We start from the raw sequence: 15,340 nt of genomic DNA on the forward strand, positions 1-15,340 counted from the left end.
AAAATTCATAGACCTTTTACTTGATCCACATCCGCAACAGAATTTACAGAAATTGGTGAAAATTAGTTTTTGTATAATCCTTCCAAATAAACCAACACACAACAAGAAATACAAAAAAATTATGATCATCACTGAGATTACATTGTTTTGTCAACTGTTCAAGGTCAATGACAAATTGTCAGTCTCAACTTTTAAACTAACATGGATGACTGCTAAAAAATTTAGTAAATTTGAACTGTTCAGATGAGATTGTTTAGTTGATGATTAAAAAAAAGGCTATGTCATTATTGTTTATTTATTTATTAGTCTTTATTTAACCAGGTTTGTCCCATTGAGATTAAAAATCACTTTTATGAGGGAGACCAGGCCAAGAACAGCAGCAACGGTTTCAACAGTAAAAGCTACCAAACAGACAAACACATAGATAAATGACTTTGAAAACCTGATCATATAAAACATGAATGTAAACTCATTCAACGTTACAAGGTTTTGAAATTGACTTCCATAATTCAAGTTTAAAAGAAGAGATAAATACAATTTTTACCCATAATGGTTTTGTAAATGAACACAAACCAGAGACTGAGGCGACACACACACATAAGGGAGAGCAATTTGCTTTTAAGTAGTTATTATGTTAAAGTTATTCCTGCACATACAAGTCGTTATTAGTATCAGCAGCAGCTGTCAGGCCTGGATCTAGGCTGCTCAGATAGGGGGGGGCGATTAGAGATTTGGGCTGGGCACCTTCACACGGTGGACTTAGTGATGAGCCTTTTTCCAAGTTTTAAAGAACGCGTCACAATATTAAAAGATCAATCCGTCCTTTTTATGAATCAGACATTTAAACTGCATTTTACATTTTAATCAGGGGATACATTTTTTAAAACCCAGCTCTATGTCCAACCAGCCATTCAGAAATCAGTAGGTTATGACGGGGCGTATGAAATAAACATGATTAGTAGATTCAAAGTTAAAGTGGACCGATTGGGTGCCCGCTTCTAGATCCGGGCCGGGCAGCAGTAGTAAATGTGAAGGCCTAGTTTAGCAGTGGTGAAGAAATCAATAATTAAAAGAAGAAGAAAAAAAAAATAAGTCTGAGAAAGTAAGTCAGAGTGAGAGGTCTCGCGGAGCGCGGACAACCTCTGGTGCCGGGCGGACGCTGTGATTGGTCAGCCCACCGCCCCCTGGTCGCGGTATGACGTCAGTGCGGGAGCGGGCTGTGTGACAGTGGAGGAGGCGCGCGAGCTGGAGGAGAGGCAGAGGCTGCAGGAGCGAGGATGGAGCAGGAGCGAGGAAGAGGAGCAGCAGGAGCGAGGAGGAAGAACATCTCCACTGTTCCACAGAGTCCAACATCCAGCATCTGCAGAGATCCACCAGCAGCTGAAGTTCAGGACCCTTTTATCCTGGAAACAGGTAAGAAACGTGCACGGCCACAGGAAGGACGCGCACGGACAACGTTGCATTTTCATGTGTCTCATGCACATTTTATTTTTAGCATTGCATGTTTGCATTTTTAGTTTATTTAACCATATTTATTTCTTGCATTTAATTCCAATCTAAAGGTGATTTGGCCCCTGAACAGACCATAAAAAAACCTTATTCCATAAAGTAGCACAATATTATTATTGTACACCAGCTCCTCGGCCTGTAACAGTCTGACTACAGGAGCAAATTGGTTCCTGTAATAGCTCGTGCGGATAATCCCCGTGATGTGGAATAATAGTCCAGTTTTAGAAGAAGAAGAAGAAGAAGAAGAAGTAGGCCAATCACAACTCTCATTAAAAGTGGGGATTCGTTGCCCCCCCAGGAGCTTTAAAGAGCCAATGAGAAATTAAAGCATCTTAAAAAAAAAAAGCTGCTGCTTAATTTAGATTCAGTAGATTAAAAAAAAAGAAGAAGAAAGAATAAAAGAGGAGCATCAGTGAACCTGCTGCATCAACGAGACGTGTCTTTACTCAGCGTGGTCTCAGGGTCATGGTCATTTCTTTCAGGCCTTTAATTACAAAACAGGCTGTTATCTAAATTTAGCCTCTTATAACAGCTTAAATGTGCATTCTTATGAATTTTAAAACAATTTATGGACATTTTAACGTTATAAAACACCACCAGTCGTTCATTCCTAGTGTTAACACGTCTTTAATTGTATAAAATCCCATTGGAGGTTAGTGTTAGTTATTTAATATTTCTCTGAATGTCACATGCAGGGTGTTAAAATGTTAAGGGATAACGCTGCAGAGCAGGTAAGCTGTGTGTTGGTGGAGAGTGCAGGTGGGTGTTTGTCAGTGCAGCTTTAACACGTCCAATGTGACCGGCCTCTATTATATTTCAAATTTGGAGTTTGACACTTTTTTTTTCTTTGTAACTTACATTTTATTATGTTATATTTTTTCTTTAATAAAATGCACCTGGATGTCAGATGCTAATGCAGAAGCTACAGGCCCCACACACAAACACACAAATGTTTACCAATAAATGCAAAATAGCGTTTTTATTCTATGACAATAATAATATTATGAAGGAGGCTTTTTGAATAAAGCTAATTTTAGACAAATGTAAAAATATATTTAGGTCGACAGTTATCAGGCCTTAACCAGCGACTTGAACGTTCATTTGAAGCTAAACCAGAAGCACATGTGTTTCTATCCTGACTCTTAATAATTGTAATGAATATTTTCAGTGTTTCAGTTGTTATTAGTGTCTTTCAACACGATGCTGTATTAGATGTAATGTTTTATTCTAGGCCTGCTCATGTGTGTTCACCTCTCTCCAGATGACGCCTGCAGCATCACGTCGGTGCACAGAGTGAGGGGAGGTCTGTTTTTGTCTTTGGTTATCTAGCTGTATGAGTGTTAAATACCTGTCATAAAGCTAGATAACCGAAAGTAGAAATGACTTCCGTAAAACGTTGTGAAAAGGAGAGAGAGACAGAGAGAGAGAGAGAGAGAGAGAAGGGGAGAGAGAGGGAGAGAGGACCCTTCAGGCTTTAAACCCAACGAGGTGGATCTTCGCTTTCACCACAAAAAGGTAAGAAAATGTTTTTTTTCTTTATTTTATTTTGAAAATTTGTAAAGAAAATGAGCATGAAAATAATTTTAAATGGCCTCAAACGTATGTATGGTCAAACCTGGTGTGGAAATATTTGACATAGCATGATAATATTTCTTTTTTCTTTTATAATAGGCATAAACTTTGAGTAGATGGCAGATTTATAAGCAGTGTAATAGTTTGCAGAGCTTTTCCTTTGCATAAAAACGTTTTTTTCTTGTGTGTTAATCACATTCTGCCCTGGAGACGTGTGATAGTGTTTTTTTGTAAAGAAATCCCAAATTCTTATAAATAAAAGTTAATTTCTTTTTTTTGTAATTTCATGGTGGAAAGACGGAGTTTAAATCTCACCCAGCTTCTCATTTATTGTCTTGTGCTCTTTTAATCTTACTGGTGTTTATTTTCAAGCTGTGTGAATGGCCTGTGAGGGTCCACAGTGAGTAACTGGGCCTGTTTCAGGCTGGTCATGGTGGTTCTGTCCATTCAGACCCTCATGGTGCTGAACAGGTCGCCCAGTGGGTGGAGGAAAATAGCATTGTCCAAAACTTTTTCCATTCCAAGGGATATGACCTGAGATTTAGAAACATCGTCTGAGAATAATTTTGCTGTTATTATGTGAAAAAAGTCTAATAACCTGGTTAATATCCACATCTGTTCAGCAGCAATAGGCCTTAATCACAGCAGACATGTTGGTTTTTAACGATAGCTTCGATCTATTTAAGTGTGCCAGGCCGCCATGACAGCGAGGCTGCATGCAGTACACCAGGGCCCAGAAACTGAAGCTGCTAAATGGAACTCAGCCATCATTGATTTTATTGTTTACGCCTGTGTGAGATGTTGAAATGTTTTGTGTTCAAAAGGCCTCGTCCCCTCTCGTCCCCTCTCGTCCCTCCTGGTGACATTTAAGATGTGATGTCATGATGTCCACCAGGTTTTCTCTCACACTGACTCGTCTATTCTCCTGCAAATACTAAATACTTTTTTTTTTACAGCCTATAGTTAAATAAATTTCCCCTTAATTCTAAGGGGAGTATTTTCCATCCATTGAAAAACAATGGGAACAGATTTTAGATTTCTCTCGAGAGACTTTGTTTACAGATGAGAGAAAAGGGAAGCTAACGCTTTGTCCGCACACTAGTGTCTCCAGGACGACTAATAATGCAGTTGAGTGGTGTAGCACCCTACATAACACAGGGTTAAAAAAAACACTTGGCGTCTGTGTTTAAAGCTGCACCGAGTCCCTGCGCCTCTGGGAGACATTGTGTGTCGCCTCAATGAGAAGGCCGGGGCCATCCTGTAGACGGGAGCCGAACCTTTCAACCTGGCACTTCAGCGCTTGTGCGGCGCAGACGCTCAGCCCGGAGAATGCCACTAAAGCCTAAAGAGCACCAAAGTGAGATGAGAGTTTTCTTTCACTCTGTTAACTAGCTATTGCGGCGGAGCTCTCTGTCAAACCGGGCTAATTGCTTCGTTTCACTGCGAGATATTGGATATGTGAAAAGGCCGAGGTCGAAGTCTTTTCCTGAGCCCTCCCTGTCACATGCCTCCGTAATGAATGGGAGGGAAAAGCACTTAAGACTTTATTTATATGATGGCGCGAGGTGTCCTTGTTTCAACATGTGCACATGTGCAATTCTTCTAATGCGTTTTACTGTGGCAAAAACACACACACCCATGTACACGAAGGAGACCTGCAAAGATTTAAAAGTTTTGTGATCTAGCTGAAAATCACACGATCATACGTCTGTGTTCAACTATAATAACAAGTAAAAGTCTGAAATGTCCTTTTCACGTTTTATTTTCTCTTTTGTCTTCCCTTTCGTAGGTTTTCTGGAGGTTGGCGTGTTCCTAAAAACCCTCCTTAAAGAAAACCAGGAAAGCGGGGAGGAAAAACGCGGTCATGCCGACATCGCCACCTCCTCCTCCCTCATCACCCTTTTTGCCCCACAGCCTCTAATGCCATCTGCACCGCCAACGGGGGGACACTTTGCCCGTGCCAGGAGGAGGCGGAGAAAGACCCTCGCCGGATCCCCGGAGAACGGGCGCGCTCAGAGGAGCCATCTTGGGAGATGTTGCCGCGACACCTAAAATGGCTGGGGCTGGCATAGTAGGTGAGCTGCATCATGGTTTTCCTGTTGGGTACTAGTGGTAATAGTGTTGGTGGGCAGGAGGTGGGGGAGTGTGTGTGTGTGTGTGTGTGTGTGTGTGTGCGCGTGATTGGAAGGGGGGAGGGAGCAGGAGAAAGGATGAGGGGAAGAAGAAGAGTTTCCCATTTCCTCCCCAGTCACACATGGCCTCTCCCTTTTCTCTATCTTCTGCTCCTGCTAATTAGCAGTTAAGGGGTGATGCGAGGGGGTTGGTGGTGGGTGAGTAACGGTGGTTGGTGGTAAGGGTGAGAGGCAGGTGGGGTGGGGGGCTGGGTAGCAAACAAAATTAATGAGCTGGCACTGGTTGAGGGAAACCTGCCATCCTCTCTTGTCATGGTGCTTCTTTACTCCCTGGTGCACGCCAGGCAGCGGTGTGCGCCTTGCGGCTCCGCCTGACGAAGCTCGTCGATTAACACAGAACTGTTTGAAATGTGATGAAATTCACACGAAGATATTTTGTACAGTATCTTAAGAACCGTTACGATCTTAGGTGCAATTAAGCTCCTCCTTGTGTGTAATAATATCACAACCGAATACTAGCACTTTTACGTAGTGAAATGTTGCAGTTTTCATTGTATTTGATTGTGTGTGTGTGTGTGTCCGCGGCTCAGAGGTGCCCCAGTAAATCAAATTACAAATTGTTAAAGCTACATAACTGCACATACGCTGACTTCATGTTGGATCTCGTCATTTTAGACATTCGGTCCCAGCCGTTTAATATTGATTACGACTCCTCTGCGAAGTCGTTGTGCTGCTAGCAGCTGCACACGTGATGAGGAACTGTATTTGACACATAGACTGAAAAAAACGTCAGACTCACTCCACCAACGTAAAAATGTCACATTCTGCCAAACTCTGACAAGGGCAAACCGAGGCCGCCAAATATCGAGGCTCCAAATCTTTGCCTGCTCCATCCCTATAACCTCTTACACACACACACACACACACACACACACACACACACACACACACACACACACACACACACACACGCACAGTCCCTGAGTGTATGCTCCCTAACGTTGGCGCAGAGCTGCTGTCCTGTACCCCCGGTGTCTCTGGCACGAACCTGGAGCAGAAACGCGAGACACGTGAGTGTGTGTGTCCAGGGCCAACATGTGCAGCTGCAGTGATTGTGTGTTAATGAACAGCACCGTGCGTTTTCACATTATCATTCAGACCCTCTCTCTCCCCAACTCCACACCCCCACCCCCTCAATAGCTGTTTAGCCCTCCCCGAAAAAACCCGCTTTCCCACCATTGTGGGTGCTGGTGCTGCGGCGGGGCCTGAGCTGGGGGGCAGGGTGGGAAAGACCCTCCAGACTAGACATGAGCAGATGCCTGAGACATTAGACTGTCGCGCGGATCACCGGGGTCGGGCGAGCCGCTGAGTTTTAATGTGTGTGCAAGTGTATGTGTGTTTGATATGTGTGTGTGATGGGGGGGGTCAGGCCCTGGAGTGCCACCTGACTGTTCATTAGTCTATTCAGCCTCTGCTGCATGTCTGAAAGACATGGAGATGCTGATTTTTTCCCCCTGCTAAATGAGAGTGATTGCAGTGGCATTAGAGATGCATTCACACATGATATGCATAGAGAAGCTCAAGCCTGCATGCACCCTGTCACAGAGCGGATCACGCTCCTGCTGTTGGATTGTGTCCGAGGTGTGAGGCAACGTTAAATCAACATCCTATTCATGTATTTTCACATATCTATTTTACGCTCTAGTCTGGTTTTATTTAGAATTTAAACCTTAAACACTGTCCCCGTCATCAGCTGTGTACTCAGTTTAGTCGCTGCATGCATTGTTTCCTTCATGCAGATAAAATCCACACATCTGTGTCTCTCTCAGGTCGTAATAAAACACACACATCGTGAACATCTCACAGGACAGTTGGCAGCACGGTGCATCGCCGCGAATGACTCAGCTAAGGCGATGGGTGTGCCTAACAAGCTGAATGATGTAACCCCTGGATAATGGTTATTAATGAGCTTCGTACTGTACATGTGCCTTCACCAGATATGTCAAAAGACGATTCCCTATCTGTATTCACATGAAAGACTCCAAGGTGTCTGCATAACTGCATTTGTGCTGCTCATCTGTGATATACGGCGCATTGCTTCGGGCAGATTTGACAGAGGAGAGAAAGCAAGGTGAAGGCGGGGAAATGAAGCTGGAGCTCGCTCCGTGCTTCAGTCTGTTTGTTCCACATCGTGGTCAGAGCCGTTTCGTTTAAAAGAGCAAAACTAAAAATGTTTGTCTCGTGAAGAAAAGGGTGGTGGCAGATGGATGCTCGAGGAGGCAGGTGTGGGCAGCCATGTTTGGGCCACCAGTGTTAGCATTAGCGTGTGTTAGCTTGAGCAGTGCCATGCCGTAGCTATTCGCAGCCACGCGGAGCTGGGCAAGGCGGACTGTGTGTGTGTGTGTGTGTGTGTGTGTGTGTGTGTGTGTGTGTGTGTGTGTGTGTGTGTGTGTGTGTGTGTTTGGTAAGAGTACGGGGGGAGGTTGGTGTGCTGCTGCATGTGAGAGCTGCAGCAGGCGACACAGGCAGCGTGGTCAAAAAGAGGCGGCGACTGACGCAAATTTGTCAGGGAAATGTATTCATCCTCACGGCGTCTCACACGAGAGCAGTCGTGTTCGCTTGTGTTTGGAGAATGAGAAGACGAGTGACACGCACACATTTATTCATCTGATGATTTCCTACTGAGATCTGTAATTCTCACTTTTTGCAGTACGGTGAGGGAAGTGATCTCAAACGAGAACGAGGGAGAAGACAGAATGAAATCATCTTGATTTTTGATCTGTGGCGTCTAAACAAAATGTTGAACCTGCTTAAGAGTCTGGTTTTAATCTGATCTGAAACAAAGAGTTTTGGGTCTGAAAGCAGGGAGGCTGGACAGAGAGGTCATCGGCTCCGACACCGTGTCAGGAGGATTTAGGATTTGAGCGTCCCTGACTATCTCTCCCTCTCTCTCTCTCTCTCTCTCTCCCTCTCTCTCTCTCTCTCTCTCTCTCTCTCTCTCTCTCTCTCTCTCTCCGCACACTGTAGATACAGTGACTTAAACATGCAGTCTTTCGAATCCTCAATCTCCTCCTTCATGTACATAACTTTGAATTTGACTGAGAAAATGTATTTCCCCTCCAGAGAATGGAGATGATTACCTTTCCCTTTCTTTCTTCTCTCTTTCCTCCTGTTATTCATTATTAACTATGTATTGCTTTTTCTTTTTTTTTGCTGTGTGGGATTTTCAGAGCAAGGAAATTATAATATGTGACATGATGAAGTGACAGCAGCCGGCGCTCACTTCCTTTTCTGTGCGGGTGCAGCAGCGTAGCCATAGTAGCGATAAAATGTTAATACCATATAGCTCCTGGGTTACCTCTTTGGATTCTCCTCACTATGTGTGGACACTATTAATGTTTTAACGGCTCTGCTGTGATATATATATATATATATAAAGCCCGGCTCACAGGCCACCTATAGTCTTGGATGAGTTCCAATGTGGGTCAAGCGAGGCTCATCTGGGCTCTTTAATGCAACTTTGGCCGAGACTAATCTAGCACAAAGCCCGATGTTAAGTATCTTAGAGGAAGATGGAGAGAAGTTTCTGCATCCCAGGCTTTTCAGATTACGTCTGTTGGCCGTGGCGTCCCTGAGTAGGGGTCCTGTACGCTCCAATAAAAGTAGAGGAGAATTAGGTGACTGAGCCTTTAATACAGTCGGCCTTTGTAATCATATCAGGAGGAGATGAGGTTCTGGGGTGAGCAGAATTAGGTGGGGAATCCTTGGTGTGACCTTTTTTTTTTTGTTGTTGTTGCATTCTATGGTGTAGAAGATGAATTCAGAACCAGGGTGAGAAAAGTGAGAAGGTGAATAAAGGAAGAAAAGTCCAAGTTATATTCTACTCATCATCATCATCATCACCATCGTCAACATGTGCAACTCCATCGTTCACGTGACAAGTTCAAGTTCATGGGTGTAGCCGCTCTGTCTGCGACCGGTCAACGAGTTAAGAGCGTCTGTGGCCACCCCGGAGTACAAGAGAGGGGGGGTGGTGGTGGGTGGAAGGGTGGAGGGGGGGGTGGTACATAGCCTTTGACCTCTGTTAGGGTTGCTATGGGAAAGAGGCCGGCCGGCTCAGTAATGTACGACTGAAAAGGCCGAACTGTCAGGGCTGTCCAGCAGACGTCAACCCCCCGCCACACACACACAAACACACACACACACACACACACACACACACACACACACACACACACACACACAGATGGCACGGGCCAGCTTGGGAAAGTTAGCTGCGCTTTATGTTCATCAGACGCCGTTGTAACTCATCCAACCTTTGGAGTTACACAGTCCACACCTCCTCATCAGTGCGCTCGCTACTTCTGTCTCATTTCTCAGCCTCATCCTACACATCTGAATGCCCATTGTGTGTGTGTGTGTGTGTGTGTGTGTGTGTGTGTGTGTATTGTGGCATTATCAGACACTAAACATTGCTTCAGTGTGGTGAAACAGAAAAGAACATAACTTCTTCGGAAGCTTTGCAAACAAAGGGCTTTGTCCAGTTCCTCAACTTCTACAAATCAAGTCTCAAGCCTTTTCAAACAGAAGTCAGCAGAACCAAAGGACATTTAACTCAACAGTTAAGCCTGAAAAAAAAATGTTATAGGGAGCACTAAAATATAAAATAAACATTGTCTTTAGTCTCAATTAAATGGCAAAACAAACAAAGTCGTAACCTCCAAGGAGCAGCAAAAAAAAACTAGCTGTTTATAGGATTAATTGTGGATAATACTGGAATATATAAAGATCTTGAATTTAGCTTCATGTGATTTTTATTTTCTGTTGTCAAGTAGTTTGGATAAATGACCCGTAAAGACACAGACAAAATAACCATATCAGCCATACAGTCCTGTGTCTGCTCATTTTTAAAATGGTCAGATGTTTGAGTGACTGCGTGTCAGAGTGGGCATGCAAATCCACTGATTGTAATATGTGCATGTTTCCATGCCCCTCTGTAAATGTGTGAAAAGTGTGGCCTCATTTAAGGTTGCATTCATTCAGGGGAGGGGTCCCGCGAATAAAAGAGCGTGTATTTGCATACGCTGCATGCCGTCTGCAGAGAGGGAGCAGTCAAAAAAAAGATATCAGAGGTGGACAAAGAGAACGAGGACAAATCCTTCATTGTGGGGTTGGTGGGAGAAAAGGCTCGTCTGAATTGGGGAGTGGGTGAAAATTGACAGAGAAAGAGTTTGGGCCGGTTCCCCGTGGGGATAAAAGCCTCAAGATCCCTCCATGCATACAGCCTGAAAATGGGAGAGAAGAACAACACGCAGCGCACAGGGGCCTATTTTTACAGGGCATGAAAAGGAAGTTTGTTTTTCTTAAACAGTGGCTGCGATTTCTGGTGCACAAAACTTCCAAAAAATCATGCACAACTGCAAATTCACTGCTGTCAAAACACTCATCAATACTAGGTATAACCAAAGAGCTTTGCGCTGCAGAATTATCCTCGCATTTTATATCTTGGTTCTTAAAACGTATCTCCATAGACTCACTTTTATATGACGTTAGTTTTATGAAGGGAGTTCATTTACTCTTTTTATGTTCTTTTACCCTGTGGTCCTCTGGTTTTTGTTTTAATCTCTTTTACGGCAACTGTTTGCTGTTTTTATTGACTGTTCAGCACTTTGCAGCCTCTATAAACAGAGCTTTTAATTATTACTAAGTCCTCGACAAAACAAATGTACGTTCACTATCTAATTCTATAGAGAAACTTTCTTTCTTTTCATTTCTTTCTTCTGCCCGAAAAATGTGAAATATTTTTACATTCCATGCTCAGTGGAGGAGTTTATGGAAGTTCGATTCTCATGCTAATGATTCCCTCCATCGTCTCTCCTCAGGCCGGGACCTGTGAGGCTCTGCTCTCTGCAGGGAACTGCTCTGGCACCAGGAGACCGTGGAGCAAACGCAACCAAATGTCGTCATCACATTTTGTCGAGCCTCTCACCAGAGCAGGAACTCTGAGAGATTAACTGTCAACGAAACGCTGCAAGAAGAAGAAGATGAAGAAGAAGAAGAAGAAGAGGAAGAAGAAGAAGAAGAAGAAGAAGAGGAGTCATGTGTAGAAACAAAAGATTTGCTGTGTAAATCTGAAATGTAGCTCAATATGACTGCTATCCTTAGAAATACAGAGTTTATTTTAAAATGCTGTACTAATGAATAATTGTATTTAATTATTACACAATTATAAAAAAAAATTAACTGCAAATAAAAAACCCTTAATTGTTTCCACATAATTCACTGTTTTATAAGTACTTTCATAGCTAATTCACATTTTCATTATAGTTTTATTGTAATTTCCTTATTCTCATATTTCTAAAGTCAAATATTAGTTATATAAATGCATTAAAGTAAATTGTTTAAAATGTACTAATGTTGATGACGCTTCAAAATAAAAAAATATTCAAACTAAATCATGCCTATGTAATAGTCTTGCTTTTTTAAAAATATATTTATTATAGTTTTATTATTAAGCTTCAAAAATGAATTAAAAGTGATTTGAAAATGGAGAAGATGAGTTCCAAAATGTTTCAAAGTGAGAGTCAGCGGGGCCTTTTCTCCTTTTCTTCTTTTAGATCCATGTGTTAGTGTGTGTGTGTGCGTGTGTGTGTCTGTGTGTGCGTGTGTGTGTAAGGATGATGTGAGAAAGTGTTTGAACGACCTCGCATTAAGTTTTAATTAGGAGGAGCAGACAGAGGGACGTGTGTTGAATCAGTGTGGGAAAGAAAAAGTTCATCAGCCACTAAATTCTATGGACAGAATGACCCTGACCGCTATTAAAATATATAATAAGGTTTTGTTCATTGCCTTCATATTTTATTTATCAGGCAAATGTAATGTAAATGTAATTTTACAATCACATTGTGCAAATTTTCTGCTGCACTTTGCAAAAAAAAAAGCAAAGGCCTAGACTATAATGAAATAAGAAGTTTTTTTTTGGTCTGGATAAAGGATGTGTATACCCTATTTCCTTTAAATCCAAATCTATTACACTGCATCAGGGCCCAGTTTTTGACGATTAATCAGGTTTTGGGATTACAGTCTGTCGTGGTGTCAGTCGGACGTCAATCAGTGTCCGACTGATCTGTGTCCGGAGTCAAACAACAGATGGACACGCTGAGGATCAGCAGGGGATTATTTTCTCCTGTCTCTTTACATGAAAACAGATGAAAAACACACGCAGTTACAACAGTGCAGCATTTCACCCTATAGAAAGGCTGGGCTGCAAATATACTGTGACAGATGAAAGCCCTGTCTTCACTGTTTAAATCGTTAACTCGTTTTATTGTAGAGGTTTAACACGTATTTTAAACGTTAAAAATGTTAATAACTAAAACATAAAATGGTAAAAACAAAATCATCTGAGTGCAAGAATGCAGGAATTTGGGATAGATAGATAGATAGATAGATAGATAGATAGATAGATAGATAGATAGATAGATAGATAGATAGATAGATAGATAGATAGATAGATAAGGTTGCACAAAAGCACAATCCTTTCCTCATGAGAGAGAAATTAAGATTAAAACAAAAATAAAGGTGGCTGCTGGATAGTAGTCCATCCAACATGAACACCAATTATCCCAAAAAAGTGAGGAAATCAGGAAGTTGCACTAAAATGTAAATAGAATAAGTCACTTAAGTGTGAACGGCATGTTAAACAAACTCTTTTTTCCCTCTAAATCTGAAGTCATGCCCGTGCAGCGGTGGAAACGTCACTGACGGAGGCCTCTCCACGACTCAGCATGTTTTTCCATCCAAACACGACACAGGCTGATTTTGGTGATTAGTTCCCCTCTCTGGATGGATGGAAACCAATTAGTGAAATCAGCCTCTGTAGAGCCGGAGTGGAACCAAAGCCCAAATGTTCCAATGATTCTGTAAAAACTGTTACACTGCCGTGATTTTCATCATTAAGAAATGTCTCACATTCTGTTGGATTTACCCTGCACGCTCTGCAAATGTGTGCTTTATGTTTCCGTTTGCTGACAAATATTAGAAAAAAGCTCCAGAAGTAATCACGACAGCTTCGGCATCCCATCATCCTCCTGCAGGGGGGTAATTGCCTGGATTAGTCACTTAAGTTTACGATTGCTTTTTGACGAGTGTCGTGCGAGGGGGCGGGGTCGCTGGTCAGGGACCTGTTGGGGAAGTCCCTGCAGGTCAGCAGGGGTCAGGGGTCGCGACCTGGACAGTCCCCCGGAGGACAATAAACAGGCCGGAGAGATGCCCGGGGTCAGGAGCCGCCTGAGCCAGAGACAAAGGTCAAGGGCCGCTAATTAAGTGGCGATTTCCGACTACTCCCCAGTGACCACTAGACTCAGAGAAGTACAGGGAAGTGCATGAAGAAGTCTTTGTATAGAAGGGGTTAATAAAACCTTGTCAGGAAAAAGAAAATCAGTGAGTGGAACAGCAGAGAGGAAAACAGCAGCCGCTTCACCTCGTGGAAATTCTAAATTAAATCTATTTTTAACATCACGCCTTTACCTCTGGTTTAGAGAGGAGTACTATATATATAAAAAGAAACATTATTTAGACTTTGATAGAGGTTGTAAAATCACATTGATTGAAGGTAGGATCAATTATCTCATATCAAAACTTCAGAAGCTGCAAGAGGGAGAAACATTGAGGCCGGACGACGGGTTGAGGAATCCAAACATTTTGGAGGGAAAGTCTGCAGGAGCTGTTTATGCCTTTCCAGTCTCTGAATGAGCCCATGGGTATGATCCCTTAGCATAAGAAAGGAGATGGGGCCTGTGAACTCCTCTGACACTGACCTTTCTCCCAGGATGTGAATAGTATCACTCGAGGGCTGCACGGCCGCCTTTCAGTCAGACCCCAGCCCTGCCCTCGCCTAAACTCCTAATCAGGCTGATTTAATGTATCCTGCAGGTCCTTCCTCGCCGTGCAGCCGGCCCCGCTGCAGCTTCAGAGGAGTCGCTCCGCAGCCTTTTACTGGAGACACACACACTCCCCACACACGATCCCCCCACACCTCAGCCCTGCCTCTGGGCCCCTGCACTTTGGGAAGTTAGAGGAGCTGGTTTGAAATAACAAGGGGCCCTTTCTCCTTGCAAAGAGTGTGGGTCTCTTTATAATCAAATGGTTCCTCGTCCAAGGACCTGGCGCTCGATCCAAACTCTTCTGGGTTTCTCAGTGTCAAAGTTTACAAAACAGAGACTGGAAAGAAAAAAAATCGACTTACTGCTTCAATACCGATTTTATTTAATTTGTTGCTTCCAGCTGAAAGATGGTCTTTATTAAAATGGCATTAGTAAAAATAGCTTGACACGGCTGTACTAGACAATCTTATATCACTATATTATAGAGTAATTTAACCTGCATGATTTCATGTCACTGTTACACCTAAAAGTGTAATAATAGACTTTATCTACATGATTATATGTTCAAGTTTACTTATATTTTCTTAATTTGATACCGTTTTGTACATATTTGTTATTATGTAACTGTATCCTCTGCAGTGTAAATGTAATGTGTTTTGATTAAATTAAAATTTGATTAAAATCTGAATTTGAATATAGTTTCATGTTATTTTGCAGCATATAATTGTTGTGTGTGGATCAAAGGCCCCAAATGAAGTTGGAAATGTATGAGTATCGTGCTTTAGGGGCAGCGGCAGGTAGAAACTGATCCTGCAGCAGATGAACCAACTTTTGCAGCTGAATAAAATTTGCCGGCAAACTCATAAGCACTTCCATTAAAAAATTATATTTTACTCACCTTTATGAAAATAAAATAACATGTCAAAATCTCTAGGAAATACTGCTTTGTATCAAACTACAGTAAAACTTTCCCTATAATAATCATTTTAAGGTTTTACTGGCTCTTTGGTTTTGATTTAACCAATATAAATCTAATTATGGGAAACTAAATATTTGCTAGTTTAGGTCTATAACACATTTCAATATTTGCAATATCTGATATTAAATCAATAATCTTTAAACTTGACCAAAAAAATATTTATTTTTCTTTTTAGTGGCTAAACGGGACCGAATTTGGGCTTTAAAAAATCCATTGCATTAATAAAAATATGCATTTTTCGTTGCTGTTGCTTAATAATTGTC

At 42.3% G+C, this 15,340-nt stretch overlaps 1 long non-coding RNA gene across 1 annotated transcript; it reads left to right on the forward strand.

Moving 5' to 3' along the window:
- Positions 1–1,240: 1,240 nt before the first annotated feature.
- LOC118109798 lies at positions 1,241–11,668 on the forward strand. Its single transcript, XR_004696855.1, has 4 exons — positions 1,241–1,413; positions 2,771–3,024; positions 4,871–5,156; positions 11,096–11,668. It is a non-coding gene; the product is annotated as an uncharacterized LOC118109798 (long non-coding RNA).
- Positions 11,669–15,340: the final 3,672 nt, after the last annotated feature.

Source organism: Hippoglossus stenolepis, chromosome 5 (assembly GCF_022539355.2).
Source record: "Hippoglossus stenolepis isolate QCI-W04-F060 chromosome 5, HSTE1.2, whole genome shotgun sequence".
Classification (NCBI taxonomy): Eukaryota; Metazoa; Chordata; class Actinopteri; order Pleuronectiformes; family Pleuronectidae; genus Hippoglossus; species Hippoglossus stenolepis.